Consider the following 17,893-nt stretch of genomic DNA (forward strand, 5'->3'; position numbering starts at 1 on the left):
TTCAGATGAGAACCCTGAAAGGCTATGTTCCCGAAGGAGACCTTCCTTCCCCAAATCTTGAAGTCCAGCCTCAAATCACATCCAACCCTGATAGAAACAAGCTGACCTGTCTGTATTCTGCCCACCAAAGGACCTAAAACCCTCTCCCTCGAAGCAAACATCAACGTCCAAGATTCAATGAAACACTACCTCAAGTGCCAGGAGGCAGACGCAAGTCATTAAAAACCAAGCAATACGAATAAACAAAGGAGTCAGAAGCAATACTCGAAAAGAGTTCGACCAAGACTTCCCCACAACTGCTGACAGACACCAGGCCACATTTAATTATGGATGTGGGAAAGCTCTATCAACGTCAAGAGGGGACACAAAGAAAACCACATGTAGCTACAAGTGTACCTTGTTTTACTGTGCTTCACTTTATCACGCTCTGCATACATTGCATGTTTTACAAATTGAAGGTCTGGGGCAATGCTGCATTGGGCAAGTCTCTCAGCCCCATTTCCCAACAGCCTTTGCTCACTTTGTGTCTCTGTGTCACATTTCGGTAACAACATTTCAAGCTCTTTCATTATTCTGACATTTGGTATGGTGATGTGTGATCAGTGACTTTGATGGTACTACTGCAAAAAGGTTATGACTTGCTGAAGGCTCAGAGAATGATTAACTTTTTTTTTTTTTTTTTTTTTGTGGTATGTGGGCCTCTCACTGTTGTGGCCTCTCCCGTTGCGGAGCACAGGCTCCGGACGCGCCCAGCTGCTCTGCGGCATGTGGGATCCTCCCAGACCGGGGCACGAACCCGTGTCCCCTGCATCGGCAGGCGGACTCTCAACCACTGCGCCACCAGGAAAGCCCATGATTAGCATTTTTTAGCAGTAAAGTATTTTAAAATGATGTACATTGGTTTTTTTTTTAGACATAATACTCTTTCACACTAAAAGACTACAGTATAGCATAAACACAATTTTTATATGCACTGGGAAACCAAAAAATTCATGTGACTCATTTTATTGTGATATTTACTTTATTGCAGTGGTTTGGAATCAAACCTGTAACACCTCTGAGGTATGCCTGCACATAATAGTGCCACTGGTGAGAACAAAGGACAAGGAAAAAAGATCTTAAAAGCAGACAGAGAAAAAGACACCGTTTTCAAAAGATCAATAATAAGGTTAATGGCTAACACTTCCACAGAAACAATGGAAGCCAAAGACAATAGAATGACACTTTTAAATCGCTGAAAGAAAACAACAACCAACTCAGGATTCTATATTCTAAGTATTTTTCAAGAATGAAGGTGGGCTGTAAATATATGAAAGATTTAAATGGAAAAGTTAAACTTGCTCACGATGCCATGGAAACTCAAAGAAAAAATATTCTTAAAATGTGGCTATGGGTATTTTCTTTCTATGAATACAGACTGGATTTAATGTTGCTCTGGGGGTCTTAAAAGCTGAACTAAATAACGATTTGTGAAATAAGTTTAAAAAAAAACAATGAAGGTGGAATAAAGATGTCTTCTGATGAACGAAAACTAAAAGAACTCATTGCTGACAGGTCTGCTTGGAAAGAAATACTAAAGGGAGCTTTTCAGACAGAAGGGAAATAATCCCTAATGCAGGTAGAAAGGAATGAATATCACGGGAAAGGGAAAATCTGATGATTACTGATTGTTTAAAATGGCAATAATAGTGTCTTGCGGGGATTGAAGTATAAATAGAATTAACACCTGACAAAAATAAGACAAAAGGTAAGGGGGTGAATGAAGTGAAGGGCATTTAAGGTTCTACATAGTCCAAAAGTGAACGGCAAAAGCACTATTATAAGACAGACTCAAAAAGCTAGGATGTACTTGATAAATACATTGTAACCACCAGCGGAAGAATAGAATAGAAATCGGAATTTTAAAACGATTTATAGAATCGTTTTAAATAGAATAGAATAGACAATAGACAATAGACAATAGAATAGACAATAGAATAGAAATAGACAATAGAATAGAAATAGGAATTTTAAAACGATTTGATTAATCGAAAAGAAGGAGGTAAAAATGTACCCCCCAAAACCCAGACAATAGAATAGAAATCGGAATTTTAAAACGATTTGATTAATCGAAAAGAAGGAGGTAAAAAGGTACCCCCCAAAACCCAAATGGGACAAATGTGAAAGAGTAGATGGTGGGTGTAAGCCCAGATATATGTCAACAATTACATTAAGTATAGATGGGCTAAATCCTCCAATTAAGCGGCAAAGTTATCAGACTAGATTTTTTTAAAACTTCAACTCTATGCTATTTACAGAAGATGCACTTTAATATAAAGAACCAGAATGATTAGATGTTGAAGGGTGGAAGAAATATATACCATGCACACACAATCAGAAGGAAAGCTGGTGTAGCTATACTAATATCAAATAAGGTAGATTTCAAGGTAAGAAATTTTCCTAGAGATAAAAAGCGATGTCTTAGATCAATTCAGCAGAAAGACATAACAATTCTAAAACATGTTTACCTCAAAGTACATAAAACAAAATCTGACAGAATTAAAATAAGAAATAAATCCTCAATCATAATTGTATGTTTAACTGTGAAAATTTAACTTTCAGAGAATGGTAGGATTGTAGACAAAAATATCAACTAAAACTACAGAATACAGATTTTTTTCAAGCACATGCAAACCATTTGTCGCAATGGCCCATGTCGGGCCATAAAGCCAATCTTAACATATTTTGAAGGACTGAACTGTCATTTTCTGATGACAGGGGAAATAAACAGAAACCAGTAACAAAATGACAATCCCCAAATGTTTGGAAATTAAGTGATACTCTTCTGAATAATCTGTAGACCAAAGAAGAAATCACTTTGACAATGTGAAGATGGTTTGAGCTGGATACAATGAAGATATGATATCCCATACCATATTATCATATGTAGCTAAATCTGTGCTTGAAGATTGTATAGCCCTAAAAGCACGTGTAATCAAAAAGAAGAAAGGCTGATATCAATGATCTAAGTGTGCATATCAAGAAGCTAGGAAAAACCAGCACATTAACCTCAAAGCAGAAGGAAGCAAATAATAAAGATGAGAGTAGACATCACTGGTTTAGAAAACAAACGCATCACGGAGAAATTAGCGAAACTAAAAGTTAGTTCTTTGAAAAGACTGCTGATATCGATAAACCTCTATCAAGACTCAGGCCTGCCCCTAACAAGAGAAGACTGTATGCCATCTATCTAATATTTAAGTTATACATCAAGCTAACAAACTATTCAATAAAATATTTTCTCTCCTCCTACTTTGAGAAATATACCTTTGCACAACAGAGAAGGTAAGGCTCACATCTAGAAGTGGCAAAGTCCTCAGAGATCTGTGCTGGAAGATGGGGTGATGGGGAGATGATGCCTTCCCCCCAGTCTTGTCACCCCGGCACCATGTCATACCATGAGGAACCTGCACGTCCATGCTCTGACCACAACTCCGCAGGCAGCTGCCCTCAGCCACCCAAGGGGCCCGTACGGCAAGCCCAACGCTCTGCCTTTGAGAGGGCAGTCTAGGGAAGGGGCCCGTGCGGGCTCTGGAAGTGGGCTGGGGGCCATGTGGGTAGGATCTTTGGAGTCTGAGTGTCTGAGCATGGTATCAGAAACAGGTGTGGGCTCAGGGTGGGCAGTGATTTCACCCCATGGGGAGGGGTGAAAAGGAGGAGATACAGAGCAAGGTACATGCAGAAGTGGGTTCTGAGCAGGGCCCTTCTTGGCAGGGATAAAGAGAAGCAAGTCCATGATCACTAACAGAAACAAGAAGGCAGATATCACTACAGCTCCCACGGACATAGAGAGATAGCATGAGGGCATCGTGAATAACTTTACACAAATGCATTGGAAAAGTTACACGAAATCGACAGTATTCCAGAAAAACCCAACTTCTTAAAGTTTTCCTATGAAGAGATACCCCCAATAGTCCTATATCTATAAAACAGATTTGATTTAAATCCTTTTCACAAAGAGAATTCTAGGTCCACATGGCTCCACTGGTGAAATTTTCTAAATATTTCAGGAAAAAATAACGCCGAGGTCTCACAAACTCTTCCAGGAATAAAGAGGGACTACTTCTCAATTCACTTTAACCAAGAAAGGACATTACAAGGCACAGTATCTCTCCTAAACATATATGCAAAAACCCTAAACAAAGAGATTCCATTAACAAGGGTAATATATTATGACCAAATTGAATTTATTTCAGAAATGTAAGGTTGGTGTAATATTTAAGAATTAACAAAGTAAAGAAAAAGACAAGTGATCATCTCCCTAGGTGCTGAAAAAGCATTTGGTAAAAGTTAACACCTGTTTGTGATAAACACGCCTAGCAAACTAAGGATAAATGTCTAAACCCGCAACAAATAGCAACTAAATAGTGACATATTGAAAGCTTCGACCCAAGGTTGGAAAGGTTGGAATTGAAACACGTCTGCCATCTCCACTTCTATTCAATGTTGCCCTGGAGGTCCTAGGACTGCAATAAGGCAAGAAAAATAAATACGAAGCTATGGACTGGAAAGGAAGAAACAAAACTGACATTATCCACAGACAACATAATTCTGAATGGAGAAACCCAGGAGTACCTACAGATAAATCATTAGAATTAATAAATGAATTAGGCAAGGTCATTGAACATAAGATTAACATTTAAAAGTTAATTATTCTTCTGTATTCTAGGAACCAACAAAATCTGAAAAGCTTATGCCTTTTAAAATATCATCTGGGGGCTTCTGGTGGCGCAGTGGTTAAGAATCCGCCTGCCACTGCAGGGGACACGGGTTCGAGCCCTGGTTTGGGGAGATCCCACATGCTGTGGAGCAGCTAAGCCCGTGAGCCATGGCCGCTGAGCCTGCACTCTAGAGCTCGCGAGCCACAACTACTGAGCCCAAGTGCCACAACTACTGAAGCCCGTGTGCTTAGAGCCCGTGCTCTGCAGCAAGAGAAGCCACCACAATGAGAGGCCCGCATACCGCAACAGAGTAGCCCCCGCTCGCTGCAACTAGAGAAAGCCCACGCGCAGCAACAAACACCCGACACAGCCAAAAATAAATAAATTTATATTAAAAATAGCATTAAAAATGTGAAGTAGCTGAGAACAAACAAAAAATATGCATGACTTCAACAAAGCAAACCAGGAAATCCATTCTGTGTTTATGGATTGGAAGACTCAATATAGTATTATATGTTGTCAATTCTCCCCAAGGTGATCTATAGATTCAATGTGACCCCAGTCAAAATGCCAGAAGGGGTGTGTGTGTGTGTGTGTGTGTGTGTGAGAGAGAGAGAGAGAGAGGGAGACAGAGAAAGAGAAGACTGACAGATTGACAAGCTGATACTGACATTTATACGGAAATGCAAAAGGCCAACAATGGTAGAGAAAATTTTAGTTCAGGGTAGAGGACTTATCCTATCTGACGTGAAGCCTTTTCAAGCTACAATGTTTAACAGTGTTGTGCTGTGCAAGGATAGAGAAAGGGATAGAGAAATAGATAAATGGAACAAACAGAGTCCAGAGACAGACCTACACACACACTGTTGTTTGACTTACTGCAAAATTGCCAGGGTGGGGAAGGGAGCATCCTTCCAACAAATGGTGTGAAATCAATGAATGGCGTGGACGGCCCTAGGGAGAAAGATGAACCCTGACCTCCTACCTCACACCATACACAAAGCCAATTTCAGATACAGGAATAGCACAACAAAGCTTCTAGGGCTACTACAGGAGACTATCTTCACGACCTTGAGATGGAGAAACATTTCTGAAACAGGACACAGAGGACAGTAACCACAAAGGAGAAGATTAATACATTGGACTTAAAATGAAGAGCTCTTAAAATGAAGAGCTTCTGTTGATCAAAAGATACCATTGAGTCAAAAGGCGAGTCATAAAACAGGAGAAGGTATCTGCAACACGTATATACCTCAAAGGACTTGTATCCAAAATATATAAACAAGTCTTATGAAGGAATCAAAAAAGACAAACAACCCAATTAAAAACCAAAACCAAAACCAAACCAAAACAACAACAAAAACAAACCTGTACAAGCTCTTCCTCAAAAGAGGCTTTGCAAATGGCCTATATGCATGAGAAGTGGTGAATCGCCACTATTGGTCACTTCCTGGATTACTGCCACTACCTTTTAGCATTTGTCTGGTGAGCTAGATTTAAGATAAGACTAAGATTTATAGAATCCATCCTTAGTGCCCATAACGGTGCCCATAACATAGGAAGTACTCAAAGCACCACCTGCTGAATGAGCCAACAAACTACCATTTATTCAAACAGCTACGTGGCGGCATTGACTGCAGTTTACACCTGTTGCTTTGGTCATCGTTGGGAAAATCTCTAGGCAGGGACTAGTGTTCCCATTTGACAGATGAGGAAACTGAGGCTTAGAGAGGCAAAGGAACTTGGCCAAGGTCAGGGCTTGGCAAAGCCAGAGTGGTGGGCACTGAGGCCCCCAGGATGCTGCAGTCTTGGCTGGGTGATTGGGAAGTTTCAGGCAGCAGGAGCTGACATTCCTGCCAAGCCGTAGCTTACTCTGCTGAGCTGGATTTTGACACCTTTTTGGATGTTGGATTTTCACCTTCCAGGGGCTGCAGCCAACTCCCAACATAAGCCACCAGAATCAAGCAGGGGCTGTCGCCGGTGGCAACTCCTGTAAAAAACAGTCGTCGTTCAGGAAGAAAATATACCCTGTTCATCCGGGAACCGTATGCCCATGTGTTCACAGGACACACCAACCCGAAGAAACTAGACATAGCCCTTGACATTCAAGAAGAACCTGTTTCCGCTGGCAAACAGCACCTCAAATCCTGTCTATCCACTTTCTGGTGCGGTGGTGAGGCCCCCAGGTATGTCATTTCCTGATAAGCAGAGACTACTGCCAGTTTGGCTGCCTCCAGGGTGTGCTACACAGCACCTAGTGGCTGGCAAGGTGACTGCCACCGGTGTGCCACTCTGGGCAAGGGGAGAGAGCGGAGAGGAGGGGAGGGGGGAGAGGGAGGGGAAGGGAGGGAGGAAGGGAGGGAATGAAAACCAAGGACAAAGTTTATTTCAAGTTTTGGAGTTCCTGACGTTCAATCTTACATCTAATCAATAAGTCACTCCTCACTCATTGCCTAACCTCAAAAACTTGATTAACCACAAGCAGAGATGGCCTCCATAGCCATTTTTGAAGCAAGATGGGGAAGAATATAAACTCATCTTAAAAAAAATATTCTGGGTGAACCTTAAACTTTATTCAACCTTCAAAGAAGCTAAAACATCTAATAAATTGATACAGTTTATAGAAACTAGATAGATTATTAAATAGGAAAATGTTTACTATGTTTCAAAAATTCAAATCCACCAGTTCATCCTTTGGGTAAATGTTTATCTAAAAGTTCAGGGGCAAAGTTAAACAGTTGAAATAAAATGGAATTAAGCCTTAATATTTTGTTTTACTTTGAGTACAGAGGGGAGACAAAAATAATATCTCATAAAATGGAAAGTTTCTATTTTCACCAAAATATTTGGAAAAGTTACTTTATTTTTAATTTGGATTACCTAGATTCCATGTAACTTCTGCAAGGGAGGTTTCAGCATAATACTGGGAGCTGGAGCCTAGCGGGGAAACTGGCTTTGGTTATTATTTAAAACATTCATTCCACAAAGATACAATTTGTTTCAAAAAGTGTCAAACCAGCCAGAAACTGCCTGTAAATGTGGTGCTTGTAAAATCCTGATGACTCCGGGGGAATTTCCATTCTCCCTTCCTTTCATCTGACTGTATCTCAGGTAAAAAGGCTCGTCCTGCATCTTCATCCTTAGGTACTGCCCTACTAGATGCTGAGTTCTTCATTTCTGAGTTTTTTTTGTTGTTGTTTTGTTTTTCTGGGTCTTTCGTTTATGATGATGATTTTATACGCAATCATCAGAATTATTTTAAAGAGTGGCACGGAAATGCGGTATTACAAGAAAAGGTGGTTCTAATTCAAACAATGGTACCGAAAATGTTATCTTTTCTCCTTGTTTTCAGTTGAGAAGAAGGTCTTCAGAGACCCAAAAGTAAAGGAAGTTATTCTTCATAGAAAGCCCTTCTTTGGTCTTTTTTTTCCTCCACCCCCAGCTGCAGAGAAAGAATTAGTTTCAGCCTATCTTTCTGTCGTCTTCATACTGTATCAAGTCTTGGCCTCACACATGTAAGCTTTCAGAGTCATATACCTTTCATGTCTTTCAATCTATTGTGGTCATTATTCTTATTTTTCCATACATTTTTGGTTTGTTTTAAAATAGCTTCGGATTTACAGAAAAATTGAGGCGATAGTACAGAGAGTTCCCATATACCCTGCCCCCCATTACTAACAGCTTATATTAGTATACTGTATTTGTTACACTTAAAGAACCAATATTGATACATAGTTATTAAATAAAGCCAGACTTCACTGAGATTTCCTTAGTTTTTACTTACTATCCTTTTTCTGTTCCAGGATTCCATCCAGGACATCACATGATGTCGTTATTTTATTATTATTATTTTTTGCGGTACGCGGGCCTCTCACTGTCGTGGCCTCTCCCGTCGCGGAGCACAGGTTCCGGACGCGCAGGCTCAGCGGCCATGGCTCACGGGCCCAGCCGCTCCGCGGCATGTGGGATCTTCCCGAACCGGGGCACGAACCCGTATTCCCTGCATCAGGCAGGCGGACTCTCAACCACTGCGCCACCAGGGATGCCCATGAGGTCGTTATTCTTTTTGATGCTCTTTCTGACTCACTCATTCAGCTTTGAACATTTCTTTGCTGCCTGGTACAATCAGATGCTCCAGGCTCATTTTGGTCCTTTCTTACCCTGGGATCTGGAATCATCCTGTTCTCACAGGATCCCGGGTGGTCTCATTTGTCATATTCCTGGAAGAGCTGGAAATCACAATAAACCAGGTCGTGTTTGTATCTCCCAAATGCTAGAGCTGCTTTTGCAATATTCGTAGCCATTTTTTTTTTTTTTGGTGCTCTTTGCCCAGGTAAGTTTTGCTAAGTTCTCTGGACTAGAGGCTCCCAAGCCTCGCACATTGTTCACGGGCTCCTGGAGATGGAGTCTTGGGTGGATGTCAGGTGACAACCAGCTAGTGTGTGTGTCACCCTTACACTTTGCATCCCAAAGCTTGGATAAATTAAAAGAAACTGCTCCACAGGGGACCGTGTGTGCTTTTATGGCATTTAAAGGGCAGAAAGTTGCCACTGCAACACAGGTGGGCACTGGGCATTTTCTGCCGAAACAGTTCTTTCTCATGGTTATCCATCAGAGCCTTCTTGTGCATTCAGAGTTTTTTGCTCTTCCCTGGGAGGCCCATGCTGGCTTGTGCGATGCCCAGACCGACTCAAAGATCGGACCTCAGTGATCTGGGGACTGAACTCCCTGCTCCTGTCTTGCACCCAGTTTCTGAACAGTCATCTAAGTTGATGTCACATATTCCAGAGCAAGAAAAGACTGGACTGGGGGGAAGGGAAGAGGAACGCTTTTTCTCCCAAGGCCAGTTCCAAATGAACAAAACCCTCACCACCTTGTATCCCTATCTGTCCAGATTCTGTATCACACACACAGTCCTCCTCCTTTCCATCTGAAGCTAGTCAGTTTGCTGTTCGATCCTCAGATGCGGGGGTACTTATCCAGAAGCACTTTTTCCCAGGGATGGGAGTGGGAGGGGAGAGAGCTCTGGAAAGCAAAGCTCTTCCCTAAAACATCTCATTCATAAGATATTGAAAACACTCTGTTGTGCAAATCACGCTCAGCTCCACATCCGGATGAATTAGAAGCTCCATTAATTCATTAGCGACTGAACCTTGGCCCTGGTGGCCTGGCCTGGAATGTTTGTTGATTCTTTCGCTGGTGCCTTCCGTGTCTCAGTTATGAAATTTTAGGGCCAAGCGGAGGACGATAGAACCTTTTGCTCTCAAATAGCCTTATTCTTCAGATTTGTTTTCTTTCTACATGAACACAGCTTCTTAACATCCAGCCAGTTCCAGAAAGTCTGCTTTCAGAACACATTTGGGATGAACCATTACTTACAAAAAAGGAACAGTCAGTTCCAAAGTACTGAATTTTTAAAAATCTTTTTTATTTTGGAAAGAAATTTAATACTGAATAATTTCGAACACGTAGAGAGGTTTCAAGGATGGTACAGGAATTACCTGCGTGCCTTCTACAAAGATTCACTGGTCATTTCTGTCTGCCCCGTTTGCTTTCTCATTCTCTCTTTAGCTACTTCCATTTGTATTTTTATTTCCGTCTGTATGTATCTACAGAGTATTTCTTTCCTGAACCATCTGAAAGTAAGTTGGTAACTAAATACTTCCACATGTATTTCCTAAGAATAAAGACATTCTCTTACATAACCACAGTACAATGATAAAAATCAGGACGTTTTACATGGATACAATGCTATCTCATCCACAGAGTATACTCAGATTTTGTCACTGTTCCAAACATGTCTTTAATAGCGTCCCACAGCCCCACTCCAGATCCAGAATTCAATCAAAGACCAAGCGCTTGCATTTCACTGTCACATCTCTTTAGTCTCTTTTGATCTGGAAGAGTTCTCCAGCCTTTCTTTGTCATTCTGGATCTTAACAGTTTTTAAGAATACAGGCCAGTCAGTATTTTTTCCTTTGTAATCAGGAAGAAATTTGCTGAGAGATAACCTTATGACTATGTAAATGTTGTGTTCTTTATCAAGCATTCACTGTCAGCAGTAGCTTTAGCTACTTCTATATTTATAATTTAGTATTCAATTGTAAGGAAGGTCTTCCTTTTCTCTCTCTCTCTCTCTTTCCCTATGGACTCATACCTTTCTGTTTATTTAATGAATTACAATCTGTTACTATAGTATTTATTTTGATGGTCCAACTGTTCTGGACTTGGCCAGAGAGAGTCCTTTCAAGCCGATTCCTTTTGTTAACAACAAACAATTAAGTCTTATTTTTTTGATCCAAAATTGATAATCTCTGCCTCTTAAATGGAAAGTGTAGACCTTTTATATTTAATGTAATTATCAATAAAGTGTGGTATAAATCTACCATCATTATATATATAACAAGCATATATACATACATGCTTTCTTCTGAATTAATTGAGCATTTTTTATAATTCCATTTATCTCCACTCTTGGATTACTAGTTATATAATTTTGTTTTACTTTACTTTTTAAGCGGTTGCCCTTAGGTTTACAATAGACATTTTCAACTATAATAGTCTACCTTCGAATAATATTTCACCATTTCGCATACAGTTTAAAGACCCCACAACAACATACTTCCATTTCTCTCTCTCATCCTTTGGGCTAATGTCATCATACATTTTACTCCTATGTGTATTCTAAACCCAGTAATACATTTTTTTGTTTTTTGCTATAACAGTCAATTATCTTTCAAGGAGATAAAAAATAAGAAAAAAATTTATGCTAATCCACATATTTGTTATTATTTGTTAATTATGGTGCTTTTCACCCCTGTGTGTAGATCCAATCTTCATTCATTATCACCTTTCTTTTGCCTAAAGAACTTCCTTTATCATTTCTTGTTCTTCTGGTAATGATTCTTTCAGCTTTTGTTTTTCTGAAAAAGTCTTTATTTCATTTTTAATTTGAAATATATTTTTGCTGAGTGTACATTGTAGGTTGCCAATTTGTTTCTTTCGGTACTTTAAAGATGCTGCCGCACTGTCTTCTGACTAGCCTTATGTTTTGAGGAGAATTCTGTGAATTCTTAACTTTGTTCCTTTTTAGATGACATGTCCTTTTTCTCTGGCTTCTCTTAAGATTTTCTCTTTGTTACCTGTTGTCAGCAGTTTGGACTCCCCATTTGCCTTCATGTGTTTTCTTTACGTTTTTTCTGCTTGGGGTTTGCTAAACTTTTTAGATATGTGGGCTTGTGGTTTTCATTCATGATGGAAAATTCTTGGTCATTATTCCTTCAAATACTTTTTCTGTATGCACCCCCCCCCCCCGCCATTTCCTGGACTTTGACGTTGCCCCACAAGTCACTGCTGCTCTGTGTATTTTTTCCTCGTCTTTTCCCCTCTGGGCTGTATTGTGAAGTGTCTCTGTTGCTGCATCTTAGCCTCACTGATCTTTTCTTCTGCAGCACCTTATCTGCTGTTCACCCCATCCTCTGTATTCTTCAGATCTAGAAGTTCTATTGGGATCTTTTTCACATCTTTCATTGTTTTCCTCATTTGCTAATGATTCCTTCTACTTTTTTAAATATATGAAGCATATGTTTAATCGCTGTTTTCACATTCTTATGCTCTAATTCCGTCATTTGTATCAATTCTGGGTCTTTTTTGTGAATTGACTTTTCTCCTAGTTATGGGTCATATTTTCCTCCTTCTTCACTTGTCTGGTACTTTTTAAATTGGATGCCAGACATTGTGATTTTATGCTGTCGGGTGCTGGATTTTGCTGCTTAGTCCTTTAATTAGTGTTAAACTCTGTCCTAACACTAAGCGAGGTTGCTTAGAATCAGTTGAATTCTTTCAAGGTTTGTCCCTATGCTTTGACAGTGCGGGTCCAGAGCAGACTTGAATCCAGCTAATGCCCTGCTGTGTGATGCCCATGTATTATGGGATTCCCCCACTTCAGCTGGTGGGAACACAAGCCGTTCCCAGACACCTGGGAGTCCTCAGAAGTGTCTGATTTACTGCTTTCTGCTGGTTCTTTCCCCAGCCTCAGGTGGTTTCTTCTCACGCCTGGGAAGATCAGTCCTCGCCAAAGACGCAAGGGCACTCTCTGTCTCTCTCTCTCTGCTGCATCCTCCTCTCCGTTCTCTGCTTCACAAATTTTAACTGCCTTCGCCCCCTTCACCTCCGATCTTTGTATCCTCGACTCCGTGAGACTGCTGGGCTGTTTGGGCTCCTTTCCCTGCACTGCAGCCTGAACACTGCCTCTAGGAAGGGAGATGGGGCAATTATCATGGGTTCACCTTCTTTGCTTCCCTTTTACGAGGAATCATAGTCCTGAGACGCCTGTCGTCCAAAATTTGAAAGCCACCACTTCATAGATTAAAAAAAAGAAATTTTATTTTATATTGGAATATAGTTGATGTACAATGTTGTGTTAGTTTCAGGTGTACAGCAAAGTGATTTAGTTATATGCTTCATAGATTTTATTTCGATTTCTAGTTGTTTAAGGCAGGGTGGGGACTGCTACGTCTGATCCCTCTCTCTCCATCATGTTCAGCATCGTGAGTCCTGCCCTGTGTCTTTTAAATTCTCTCCTCACCTCTGAGCACATCCTTGCCCTGGTCTCATGGTGTACTTTCCCGGCCCCAGCCCTGGAATCAGCCAACTCTCTGAGAAGCCTTGGTTCCTTTTATTGGGGAAGGATATTTAGAAGCCAAGATCTAGGTAACCAGGTGTACGCATCACTTCTGGTTTGTTGGCAAGTTTTTAAAAATAGAAATGAAACACCTATGCAGGAAAACAAGCAGGAACCTCAGGGGGAGCTCCATGTCCCTTTTTCTTGAAAATGAAACGTTGCAGAATAAAAAAAGTTCCTTTCACGTTCTCCACTAATAGAAAAAGGAGGAACAGGGAAACTGCTCTTTCAACAAATCTGTGTTGAGAACTCCCGAATGCCAGGCTCTGCTCTAGACGCTGAGGATACAGCAGGTACCAAACCAGACAAAGACCCCTGCCCTGAGGGTGCTTTGCACAAATGACCACTGCTATTATGTTGCTGTCGCAGTGGCTCCTGAGGTCACACCTTTTTTATGACAGTAAATGTGGACATTTCTACATAGTTCCAACGTCTGCTCAAATCTCAGCCGCGTTAACAATCACTTAGATGTGTGCCTTGAACCGCTTAGACGCATGTTCCCCCGAGACTAAAGAGCTGGGTGTGTGTGAACTTAAATTTCAGATCTCAGGGTTGCATTTGTAAATGCCCTCCTGAAAAATCAATGACATAAACCCAGATGTGAAAAGAATGAAAAGAACACATGCTGTCGTGAGGAACAGCCCCTTGCTTTCTTAGGAGGGTCGAGGTTCTTCTAAAGCGTTAATTTTCTTGCCCTGTCACGTTTGCCACTGCAGCAAGGCACTCACAAAAATTCACAGCTTTTACAGAGAACTTGAAATGTGATGCGAATGCAAATGTTGCTTGTGATTTAAGGGGTCAGCGTCCTGTCCTCCCAAATGCCATACATGGGATCAGGTGCTCAGAGCATACGGCTCCACGGGGTCTCTGGGCTGTAAGGGGATTGAGACCCCACCTACTTCAGAACTTTACTCAATGCTTGAACCCGCAAGCTCCTGGGATGTCTCCACTGACAGAGACCCTTGAGCTGAGATGCTTAGAGAGCTCTTTCTCTCTCTGGTCATTTAAACACTAGTCAATTGTTTCTTTTTTTTTTTGCGGTACGCGGGCCTCTCACTGCTGTGGCCTCTCCCGTTGCGGAGCACAGGCTCCAGATGCGCAGGCTCAGCGGCCATGGCTCATGGGCCCAGCCGCTCCGCGGCATGTGGGATCCTCCCGGATCGGGGCATGAACCCGTGTCCCTTGCATCGGCAGGCGGACTCTCAACCACTGCGCCACCAGGGAAGCCCCTCAACTGTTTCTTTATAATTTTTGCGCACTCCTCTATGTTCTGCCTTCTGAGCCCACATGAACACATACAAGCCTTTCCCAGTCCTGCCCTTCAGAGGCAGCCCTGTCCCCCCACACCGGCCAGCCTTTGCAGGACCTGGTTCTGAATCCTCTCACATCTGGCCACACCCAGCTGTCACGTTTCCATCCTCATGCTCACTTGCCTCTTCTTTTACAGCATGAGGACAATTTCCTGCTTCCTCCTTGGGTTGGAACCCAAGACCCTGCTACAGAACGAGCTCGTGATCCTAGACGAGCTTCTTGACCACCTCAGTTTCCGCATTTGCAAATAGACGTAACCATGTGCAGCCCAGGGTTGGTGAGTGTCCAGTGGTGATGCAGCCGTCTGCCCACACAGAGCCCAGGCCCAGCAAGCCCTCAGCAGACACCAGCTAGTGATGCTGTTCTATCTGGCAGCTGTTCTACTACATGCTTTGGGTCTATTATTTCAAGTCTTCAAACAACCTTTTCAGGAGTCGAAAAGGAGGCTCAGAGAGGCTAGGTAACTTTCCTGAGGTCCCACAGCCAACACACACCCCTGCTTGCTTGACCCTAAAAGACATGCTCTTCCCTCCAGGCCTCCTGGGTCAAACTAGCACGGCCCCTGATCTCCTGTCTGTTTTCCAAATGGGGGTGTTCCCAGGGTTGGCCCTCCTGCCCCCCAAGTCTGTGCATTCTTTCTGGGTCATCATATCTCAGCCATTGTCCGCATCACCCACATGTTAATTAACCCCCAATCCAAGTGCTCTTCCAGCTTTTACCCTTCTCCACAGCTCCAGACCCCTATTTCCCAAGACCACCCCCACGGCTCCACCTGAGTATCCCAGAGGCATCTCCCCCATCTCTCCTCCTCCTGTGGATCACGCCCCTTGGTGCGCTGCCTCCAGGTTAGCAAAGTGCTTTCGCAGGCATCATTATTTAACACGACCATTCAACGGATTTACCCAACAGGGCGCTGGTGAGCCCCTTCTGCAGCCCACACACTGCGTGCCTGAGTGCTGGAGGGCCAGTGACACCGGAGTACAGACGCACTGGAGGCTATGCCCAGGCACGTAGCCGGAAGTCTGAGGGCAGAATTCTGAGAGCCATCCTCGTGAAGGGGATGCTTATTAGGTAGGATGGTGGGATACAGGGTGATGGAGGAGGGGGAAGGAGTCTTCCATATCGTTCGTTTGCTCATGCACGTATTCATTGAGTAGGTGTGTACTGAGTACCAGCAAAGCACCAATCCCTGCCTTAGACGCTGGGAGGCAAACGTGCCTGAGATGGGGCTCCCGGGCTTCGGGAGAGAAAACAGGTCAAAGACTAGGTGTAGTCGAATGTCAGAGCTGGTGGGGTGGGGGGGACGGGGGGGAAGGGTCCTCAGCCCTTTCTCTCTTCATCCCCAAGAGGAAGAGTCGCCAGTCGCACCTCAGTTACCAGTGGGCAGGTGCAGTGGACCGAACGGTGGCCCCCAAAAGATGTGTCTACGTCCTAACTCCTGGGACCTGTGAATATAACCTTATTTGGAATAAGGGTCTTTGAGGATATAATTAAGGATCTCGAGATGAGGTCAGATTATCCAATGCAGGTGTCCTTATAAGAGGCACACAGGGGACAGACACAGGAGAAGAAGACAAGGCAACATGATGACAGAGGCAGAGGCTGGAGAGACACAGCCACGAGCTCTGGGATACCTGGAGCCCCCAGAAGCTGGAAGAGGCAGGAAGGACGCTCCCCTGGAGACTCTGGAGGGAGCACGGCCCTGTCAACACCTTGATTACGGCCTCCAGAACCCCGAGACAATACATTCCTGTTGTTTTGCGCCCCCGTTTGTGGTTATTTATTCTGGCGGTGGCCCCAGGACATGCACACAGCAGTCATGATAAGTGAAAACATCCCAAGTGGTAGGAGGACTTGCCTCCTTGCCTGCCCTTCGCACACTTAGCCCTCGGCTGTTCTCCTAACCTGGCAATGCAATCTACAACCTGGACACAAGCCTCGTGTAGATCTGGACCAAAGACTCGTGCTTCTGTCCAGCTGCCAGGCAGCTCTGTGGGGGGCACAGCCCTTGGCTGGCTGGAAAGGGGGACCCCGTTTCCCCTCTGCCGCTGTCCCTCTGTGCACAGCACACTCGGGAACTCACAGGGAGAGGGGAGGCTCACCCAGTGGGGTCCCGCCCCACTCTGGCCATCAAAGTGTCTAAGAGCACCGGGTGCCACGAGGGCCCAGCGTTAGGCCACTTGGGTGCAGAGAGGAAGGTGTGGCCACTAGATCCTGTTGTCCTGCCCCTTCCTGGTCTGGGATGCGTTCAGAGCAATACATTTGTCAGTTCAGCAAATATTGACCAAGAAGCCCATTCCCTGCTGGGCCTGGGCCACTGCCCACGGCTTGGGCTTTTCTAGCTCTGGTTTCACTTCTTTAAATTTATATCCCATTAGATGCAAAAGCCCTAATACTGAAAACAATGGCTTGTGCGGAAACTCTAACTTTTCCGCATGTAGTTTGGAACGTCTTTGCTCCCTGCCCATCTCCTCGAGTTTTTTTTTCTCTTCTGAGGCAGAATCTTTGCCCAGATCTGTCCATCTGCCAGTGCCCGGACAGCCCCCCTTTCCTGCGGCAGAGACCACCCAGCTTGCGGCCACGATGGCAAAATAAACGCCAGGGGAAGTGGGCAGAAATCAGTGTGTTATTGTTCTTGTATGATGAATAATTTATGTTGGTTTTGGACACCGCATTGATCAGGGAAGAAGAAAGGCTGACTTTCCCTCTTGGTACAGCCGCGCACGAGCTGACCTTGTACTCTGTGCATGTTTGCCTTCCCACCCACACTCTGATGCCGCAGGCACCAAAAGCCCGTGGAGCTTTCTGGGTCCCTCAGCTAGGAGGGACTTCTCTGCCCTCTGAGCTCCCGACACACCGTGCCTGCCCTCCCAGACGGCACGCGACACTTTCTACCTTGAATCTGTCGTGAGTCGGGTGCCTGTCTTATTTTCCAGACCAGGATTGGCCAACTTTTTCTGTAAAGGACCAGATAGTAAATATTTTAGGCATCGTGGGTCATACAGACAGGACTGGCTGCATAACTGGTGGGCCTCAGTGCAAAATGAAAGTGCAGAGCCTTCTGTTAAAAAAGTTTTAGGGATTTCAGGATTGTGACACAGACGATCAAGGTGGTGACATGGAGCCCTACTAAGTGCAGGGCCTCAGAGATGGTACAGGTCACATTCTATGAAGTGGTCCTGCATATGGTCTCTGTAGC

General features: G+C 43.6%; 1 protein-coding gene across 5 annotated transcripts in view; it reads right to left on the reverse strand.

Moving 5' to 3' along the window:
- ANO1 (anoctamin 1) overlaps positions 1 to 17,893 on the reverse strand; it is a 161,508-nt gene that overhangs the window by 104,915 nt on the left and 38,700 nt on the right. The window lies entirely within an intron of this gene.

Source organism: Stenella coeruleoalba (assembly GCF_951394435.1).
Source record: "Stenella coeruleoalba genome assembly, chromosome: 8".
Lineage (NCBI taxonomy): Eukaryota > Metazoa > Chordata > Mammalia > Artiodactyla > Delphinidae > Stenella > Stenella coeruleoalba.